General features: G+C 34.6%; 1 pseudogene; it reads right to left on the bottom strand.

Annotated features, from left to right (window-relative positions):
* The window catches only part of LOC137995580 (uncharacterized), a 278,479-nt pseudogene that overhangs the window by 238,652 nt on the left and 31,119 nt on the right, over nt 1-8,708 (bottom strand).

Genomic DNA, 8,708 nt, shown 5'->3' with positions numbered 1-8,708 from the left:
TCTTGAGAGGTTCGGTGTGTGTTTAATAATATATCGAGTGGTGCCGATGAGGAGTCGGTACCAACTCAAGAAAAATTTACAGGATGATTAAATTAAAATGGATTTAATGTATGCAAATTGCAATTGAGATGTGATTGTCAACGATTCACCGTGCGATTCACCAGATACTTTAGCTCGATATGTAAGGGGGGAAAGAGTTTCCGGGCATAAGAACCATCGTATCCCGAGGTTGTAATCTAAACTAGTTTGTAAATGTGAAATAAAAAAAACCCCGTAACATTTCCTGCTATTGCGGCACGGTTCACCATGGTGAATCGTTTGTTTAAAGAAGTGAACTGTTTATCTTTCAGCTCACCGACGGTTCACCATGGTGAACTGTAGAGATTCATGATTCGAAGCCATGTCATCACAGACCTGTGATTGCAAAAGTCTAATTACGTTATTATATTTTCATGCCTATACATTTCTTCCTTCTAACAAGCATTAGCAGGGCAGAATTTGCATAGCATTCATCGAGTTATTTCACTATTGTGCATACATAAATTAACCTAATTAACGAAGGTAAACAGTGGTATGGTCAAAAGTCGGTATGACAAACAATGGACTCGTTTTGCACTTTAACAGGGAAAATAACAGCAGACTTGTCGTTTTTCATTAATTAATAACAGGTGTCGTTTTCGACACGTGATGTGATGTTCTTAACAAGATTTTCTAGACTGGAACTCATGAACTGGAAACTGTCAATGAAGGTTAAGTGGTTGCCTAGCATGAAAGCCATGTACTTTTCCATATTGTTTGGAATTGCATTGATGTTCATTTGACACTTTTCACCTTTCTTATTTGTATATTGATGCTCTTTGACTATTTCACCGATCTCTTGCATTATAAAATGACTGTCATACCCACGGAGATTGTGAAACATGACTGGTATTTTCTCAGTTATTCGAAAGTTAAGATTGCAATCTTGGTGAGCTGATCCTCTGTATTTACCTGTGATATGGCAATGGTCTCTGACTCTCACATCATTTTCATTGTATTTTTTGTTGCAGATATGACATTCATTAGCTTTTTGAAATTCTTTTTCATCATCTTCAGTCATTCTCAATGGTTTATTGAAATGTTTTTTCATAATCTTCTTGCAGTATTTGACTTCATCCAGCATGGCTTCCATAAATTTGTAAACAGCTTTTTCACCTCTATAAATTTGTACTGGTTTTGTGTATTTATCATCATAACAACACACAACCTTATATCCATAACCACAGTCTGTGTGTCTCTGATAAGCCTCTGTGTATGATTTGTCATCATTGGGTTGGCATCCATGTATTTTTTCAGTTATGGCTTCAAAATCTGCATATATTACAAATGGAACTGGTATTTGTTTGTGGGCATTATTGAATTTTAGTATGTTGTCATCTTTTGTTGGCATTTTAATTGCTTGTGCTCCATTTAATTGGATACAGTTTTCTTTATGATTATTCAACACTCTTTCAGAAGTGAAATGCTGAAGACAATACATGCAAAAATGTTTTCTCTCTTTATGCTTTGTTATATCGTACATGAACTTGTTGAAATCCTTCATCAATACATAGTGCTTGTTTTCATTTTCTGTTATAAGAAGCAGATTCATGCAATCTTCATACTTTTCTTTTGACACATAAATGGGATATTTTTGTTTGTTTTCATAACCGAAAACATTGATGTTAATTTCATTCTGCTTTTCTATTTTGTTGTACTGTTTGGTAGTCACTGGAAATTCAATTCCTGAATAATTCAAATTTTCAATGAATGCTTTGTCTGATTTTTTGATTCTCTGTGGGTATTTGTCTTGAGGATTGAGATGTCTTATGTGGCACCACCTGAAGCATTCATTATCCTCATTTTTCATGTTGATCAATCCCTTTGCACTGTTTCTGAGTTCTGTGGGTAGTTTTATATAAGACGATCCTTTCATTGGTTCATATTTCACTACATTGAGATAATGATTGTCAACAGATTGAACAGTCCAACCAGATCCCTCTGAAATCCAAACTGCAATCTTGTTTAGTATGACTTGTTTTGACAAAGATAAAGCTAGTTCAATTTGTGTGTCATTTGTTATTGTTTGGGGTTGACTGTTGAAATACGCTGTTTTCATAATTCTTTCTTCTCGCCCTAGTTGTTTTTCAAATGTGACCCTCAGTGTTTCAACAAACTTTAGACCTTTCATTGATTTTAATATTTATCTGATATGGATGGCAACAGCCTTTCTTGTATTTTGCAGTTGCATAAGTGGATCTTTGCTGTTTTTTATGTTGATTTCATAAGACTTTGTGAACCCTTTTAAAGCTTTGTTCGTTTCTTGTATTATGGTCCTCGGTAATGGAACTGGTCTTTTAGTCCTAGGCAATGGAACTGGTCTTTTAGTCATAGGCGCTGGCACTGGTCTTTCAGTTCTAGGCGCCGGCACTGGTCTTTTAGTCCTAGGTAATGGTACTGGTTTGTATCCATCTCGGAACTCTAATGGAGGAAGAATTATGTTTTCTTCATAATTTTGAACCATTTGCTGCACACTCTTTCTTGGTTTTGGGATTGGTCTTGTTTTAGTCCTTGGTGCGGGCACTGGTTGCGTATTTTGTTTTATAATCAATTTTATTAATTCTGATTTACTCAGTTTCTCAAGATCGCTCTTGTTCATACTATAAGTTGAGATATTATTTTGCATAATATTCATCATAATATATGTATAGGAAATAATTCTTTAAGTAAAAATATGGTGCGTTTATAGTTGAACACATACTGGAGTATGTATTTAACTTTTGAAGGAGAAGTGATATAAATAAATTAATTGCTGCTGTTTTCATTTTTGTCATAAATGTAACCAGTATTATATGTGAACGAATTTTTGAAATGTTTCTTTGTTTTGAGATGATTATGTTTTCCCGCAAGAGTGTAATTATGATTATTGTCGCATATTTTGCAATACCATTCTTTGCGCAACATGTAATCGTTTTTGTTTCGTCTTCTTTCTTCTGCAGTATAAAATCTGGGACGGCCAACTGGTCTTCGATCTGCCATAATATAAACCTATATATTTTGTGTTTATATGTCTTCTTCGAACATTTTATATGGGCTCAAAAAATTGCGATATCTTTGGAACTCTTTGAATAAAAATGTCATTTTTTTGTTCGTCTTGTTGAACACTTTTTCGATTTTTTCTTTTTTATGAATGTCATTATCTAACGTAAATTTCAAAAAGGGAAACTCAATTGTTCGTACAAAATGGATGTAATCAGCGTTTTTTGCAACAATATTACAAATTTCTTCCTCTGCTAACTTTCTCAAGCATAATGCTTTTACTATTTCGGCTCCTTGGAACATATATATAGCTTACATAGTTCAGTCTTCTTCAGAGTCGTCATCTAGGTGTTCACAAAACATTTCACGTATCTTGTTTTGCAAAACATCGTCTATGTAATTTGGGTTAAAAACATGAGATTTTTTACCGTCACTTACTTTCACAAGGTATTTGATATTTGCTTCTTGTAATTCACATTTCACTGATGGTTTAAAACATCCTAACAGATGACTGTCAATGAGTTCTTTTATGACGTATATTGTTTCTTTGTCCTTTGTCATGGTTTCGATCAATTTATTGAATTTTTTTATATAGATTATTCACTATCTTGCGATGTCTCAGATTCCTGCGAACTTGGGCAACTAAAATCCGATTCGCTTTCTTGTGATGAAAAACTTTCCGGCGAGGATGGTACCCAGTCAGAATCCGATAGATGGGAATCCTGATCGCTCTCATAATAGAAACCAAACTTTTCTTCATTTTCAAACTTGTCCATATATACATATGCTATACATAATTTTTTAAATATATTTTTTGAGTGCGTTTAAACGTAGCAAATAAACAGTCTAAACCGTAGTTATTGTCATATATGTTACATAACTTTGGTTCAAACGTTTTTATCTATCTTCAAACCGGGGTTTTTCTTTTTGATCAATTGTCTGTTCCCAAATCTTTTGTCTGTTCCCAAATCTTTTGTCTCATTTCATGATACATTTCGTCAAAATCTTTGATTTCTTTCAATTGATTTTTAATGTGATTTATTTTATCTTCTAGGTCATTTTTTTGCATATTCAAATGGTCAAGTTGATTAATTAAAAAAATCAAATCTCTTAGTGAATCCAACATATAATAATACTATACATTGTTTTTTTAAATAGATTTTTTGAGTGCGTTTAAACATAGCCAGAAACGATTCATATGTTTTCAATGTCTTTCAATGGTATCCAACTGTTGAATTCATCACTGTATCCCTTCCATTTAACCAAAGCTTGTTTCTTTTTATAGTTTCTTCTAATCACTTTGTCAATACGAAAAATATCCTGTTTAGCTTTCAATAATTCAGGTTCATAAAAACTCCCTTGAATATCTTCACCTCTGAGATCTTTTAGTTTGTATGTTATTGGATTAGTGTATTGGATCTTATCAACTGTAAACACTTCTTCTGTCCAATTTGGTGTATAACCCTTGTCGAACACATTCCGTTTATACTTAGATATTCGAACCTTGTCACCTGTTTGAAATTTAGGTTTCTGTTTCAATGTTTCTGTATCACCATATAGATTGAAGTAAACTATACCTTCATTCCTCTTGTTAGATGCTTCAACGGGTGTCATCTTTATGCTTGAATGTTTTGTGTTGTTGTACTGTTTCACTAGTTTGGACAGCATATCGAGATACATTGTATTACCTTGAACAGTGAACTGTTTCCACATTTTGGATTTAATTGTTCTATTCCACCTTTCAACCACCGAGGATTTCTCTTCATTTTCAGTGGAGTACATAAGTATCCCATTTTTCTCCAACAAGTCTTTCAAGTGTTTGTTATCGAACTCCTTTCCCTTATCAACCCATAAATATTGTGGTCTTCTGCCTTCCCTGAATATTGTTTTAAATGCTTCAGTAACGGATTCACCTTTCTTATCCTTCAATGGGACAATCCAACCGTATTTGCTGAAAACATCAATAACCATAAGAAGATACCGATAACCTTTATTCCATTTGCTGAATTTTTGCATTTCAACCAGATCACTTGCCCATATTTCATCAATATGATTTACAATGACTCTTCTAGTTTTGAATTTTCTCTTGATTGGTTTGTGTAATTCATCGGCTAATTGCTGAGCCCAATCATCAATACTCAGCACCGCTTTACGTTTTTTGAACCAAGTCCAATCTTTCTTTTTGCTTTAATGGCATACATTGTTGGTGTAGCAAACCAAGGTCTTTGATTAAATGGGATTGCTTTTATACTGTCTTCCATAATTTTATCAGCTGCATGCTTTTTAGCCAGATCGTCTCCAGCTTTACTGTAAGCTATATCATGTTGCTGGCAAATACTATCCAGATTATTTATCGGATCTCTATATTTTGGATCATTTGAAGCCAATCTGTCTTCCAGTTTTGTACCAGGTCCACAATAATTATATTTTTTACCCGTCGGAGTTCTCAAATGGAGTTCTCCCAACTTTGCTAATTGTTTTTGAATGTCTAAAGCACCGCCGTCTAGATCTTTCCTATTGGTTGTGTATTTCTTTTTGGGTCTTATTTTTGTTGACAATTGATTGAGAGCTTCTGATCCCACTTTGTGAAGTAGAGGATTCATTTTTCTCAAACCATAATCGATTGCTTTTTTCTGCAATTTTGGGTCTCTCATTAATTCGGAACCATAATATCTTCCCATTTCAACTGCTTTTTTGCCAAGATAAGGTACTCCTTTTGTTAGGAACAATTCAGTTCCTGTATTAGCGATATCACCAAATAAGCCCGCTCCCAACGGGCTGTTTAGTTTCCCTGTTTTTTAACAAATTTGGTCTTTGTAATACCACATTCAGCACAAGTGCAAAAGAACATTAGTCTACCATTTTTGGCTGTTTTGTAACCTGAAGGTTCAACACATTCGGTTACCTTTTTTTGTTTTACACAATATGATTTCATAATATATATAACTTAGATATTTCTGAAATAATATTCGATAAATCTCTCATTTTTCATTGTATCATTTATGTCGAACACTTGTAATAAATTATAATACGAATTACCCTTATTCATTTCATTTAAAAAGTATAAACAGAAATACCCACAAGTTGTTGTTTGTATGTTTTGTATCTGATTGTTTTGATGTAACAAAGTCAGATTTTTCTTTTTGGCATGATCGACGATCTCTTGAAATGGGGGCATACCAAAACTATCGAAATAATTTATTACGTTATCCTTGACATATGTTGCAACCCAATGACTTCCGCTCATATAAGCTGGTTCTAGATTGTAGATGAATAACGCCTGTTTGTGGTTATGTGGAACATTTTCATTCCTTGACAGTACGTCATTGATCGGTATATTCAAATATTTACACCATTTTATCAGATCGTGGTTGGACATAGGTATTTTTTTGTGAAATTTTGGTTTCACAATATTGCCCCCAAAATGGGTATGCCATTGAATGGACTGTTTTTGCCTAGGAGAAGGCCTTTTCCCGCCTTTTTTTTGGTTGAGGATGTTTTTTTTTTACCATAACCAGTCACATATGGCGGATAACTGTAAAATGGAGGGGGCATTCCCATTCTAGGTGCTCCTGTACCATCCTTTTTCGACGAAGGTGGTCTACCTACCCTCGGTGCTCCTCTTCCAGTCATCTTTTTTACAAGATCCAAAGCCAAAGGAATTCCAATGCTAGCTAACAGAGTGCCTAAAAATCCACCTGATTGTGTTTTAGTAGGTGTTATATGCACACCAGAACCTGTTTGAGCTGCATTGATGATGTCTCTTTGCTGTTTTGTAGTGAACATGTTCAGATATGGCATTAGTTTATTGATTGCCTCGAAAGGTATCATCATGGGTAATGGCATAGCGCCACCTTTTTGACCAGATCCTAACAATTTTTTAGCTCCGGCTTCTGCTAAGCCACCAAGAGCACTCAACCCAAGGGTTTTACCAATTGCTGGAAGAGCTCTCATACCAAGTGACAATACAGTGCTCAAAAGACTTCCGCCTACTTGTTTTCTGATATTGGTCTTAGCAAGCTTAATGTCCATGCCTTTGTTCAATTGTCGATTTTTTTGCAATCGTTTTTTCACCATTGCTGGAACATAAAGAGTGTCGTTTCCATTAAGAGAATCATTTGTCAGTCTTAGAACAATTGTTTCCCTTTTATGGTAAGCATTACTCAGATTCTTTTTTTGATTATCTGAAAGTCTTACGTTGATTTCATGAAGTTTAGTCATATAATATATGTTATATAATTCCAGTTACAAATAAATATGTGTCATTTACTTGATTTCATATTACTATTTCAGTTGTGGGCTTAAACTATCACCAATTCATTACCCACCTTGTCAATAACAACCGACTCTTCGTACAATACAACTGCATGGACATTGAAATCTGCTGCACTATTAGCATTGAGTTTGTACCTGAAAATCAACTGTTTAGGGTCTCTTGTTACTTTCTTTGCCTGATATGACAGATCAAAATAGATCAGTGAATACAGGCTGTTATAATTGGCAAGATTCAACTGGGTTCTGGTGTTGTAATCATTTTTTCGCATTGCATAAGACATCAGATCATTGAATATTCTCACTTTGCTTTCACTGTCATATTCTGTTTCTGGGTAGAAAACACCATTGCCATATTCGAGTCTGCATGTTGTTAAATAACTGTTTGCGTTTGCTGCATTTAGTTTAAAGGTATCAAGTAGATATGGATTTTGAGTTTCAACTCCGGTTTTAGCCCGTTGTAGATAAACAAAAATTGCTTTGACATTGTCAATACTGGAAGAAATCTGAAAAAAACCACTGACTCTAGCAGGTGCTGACACTGCATATAGTTCACGCTGATATGTCCATTTGTGTTCTTTCATGAAAGAGCTTACAAATTTGTCGTACATACTGTCTTTTGGTGTTAATTTTGGAACCCATAAAAGAAATCTGTTCAAAACTACTCTGCCGGCATCTACTCCTGCTGCCATATTGATGAGTTCATTGTCGTTCTGGAGATTCAAATTGAATTGCAACTGCATAGGAACCAACATTTTATCCTGCAACTCTTCAAAAAAACTGTAACGATTGAGAGGTATGATCAAATTCACATCTTTTGCTCCTCCCGTTCCATCATTGTTGGCAGCTTGTGTAAGCACTCTTCTAGATTCATATCCTAAATTGGTATTGGCTGTCATATCATTGGTGTCTAAATACCAAAAACTGTTTTTACCGACTGATCTGCTGTAATCATCAGAATATTCCAACAGATTCTTCACAAAAGTGACCTTATGTAGATTGTCAGTGTCATAAACAATTTTCCCCGCACTTTTAATCATCATATGTGCAATCAATGAATGAGATCCGTTTATCACCGTTATTCTATCGGCTGCTGCGTAACCAGCTCCATCTGCTGTTTTTTGTAACTGGAATTGAACCTCGAAATAAGCATTGTACCAATCATAGAAAGAACTCCGGTCGTTGATGGTGAATCTATAACCGTTCTTTTCTTGATGTTGACCGTTACCTGGGGCTCGGATTACATCATCAAGTTGAAATCGCACTAACTCATTTCTTTGCAATAATTCACTTGTTCTAAAAGCCATTTATACTATTGTATTATATAATTTTGCTGTCATGTTATTTATTTGAAAAATCTACGCCTTCTTCCAGATCCT

Source organism: Montipora foliosa, chromosome 3 (genome assembly GCF_036669935.1).
Source record: "Montipora foliosa isolate CH-2021 chromosome 3, ASM3666993v2, whole genome shotgun sequence".
In the NCBI taxonomy this organism is placed as follows: Eukaryota; Metazoa; Cnidaria; class Anthozoa; order Scleractinia; family Acroporidae; genus Montipora; species Montipora foliosa.
This window is presented reverse-complemented; position numbering and strand designations above follow the sequence as displayed.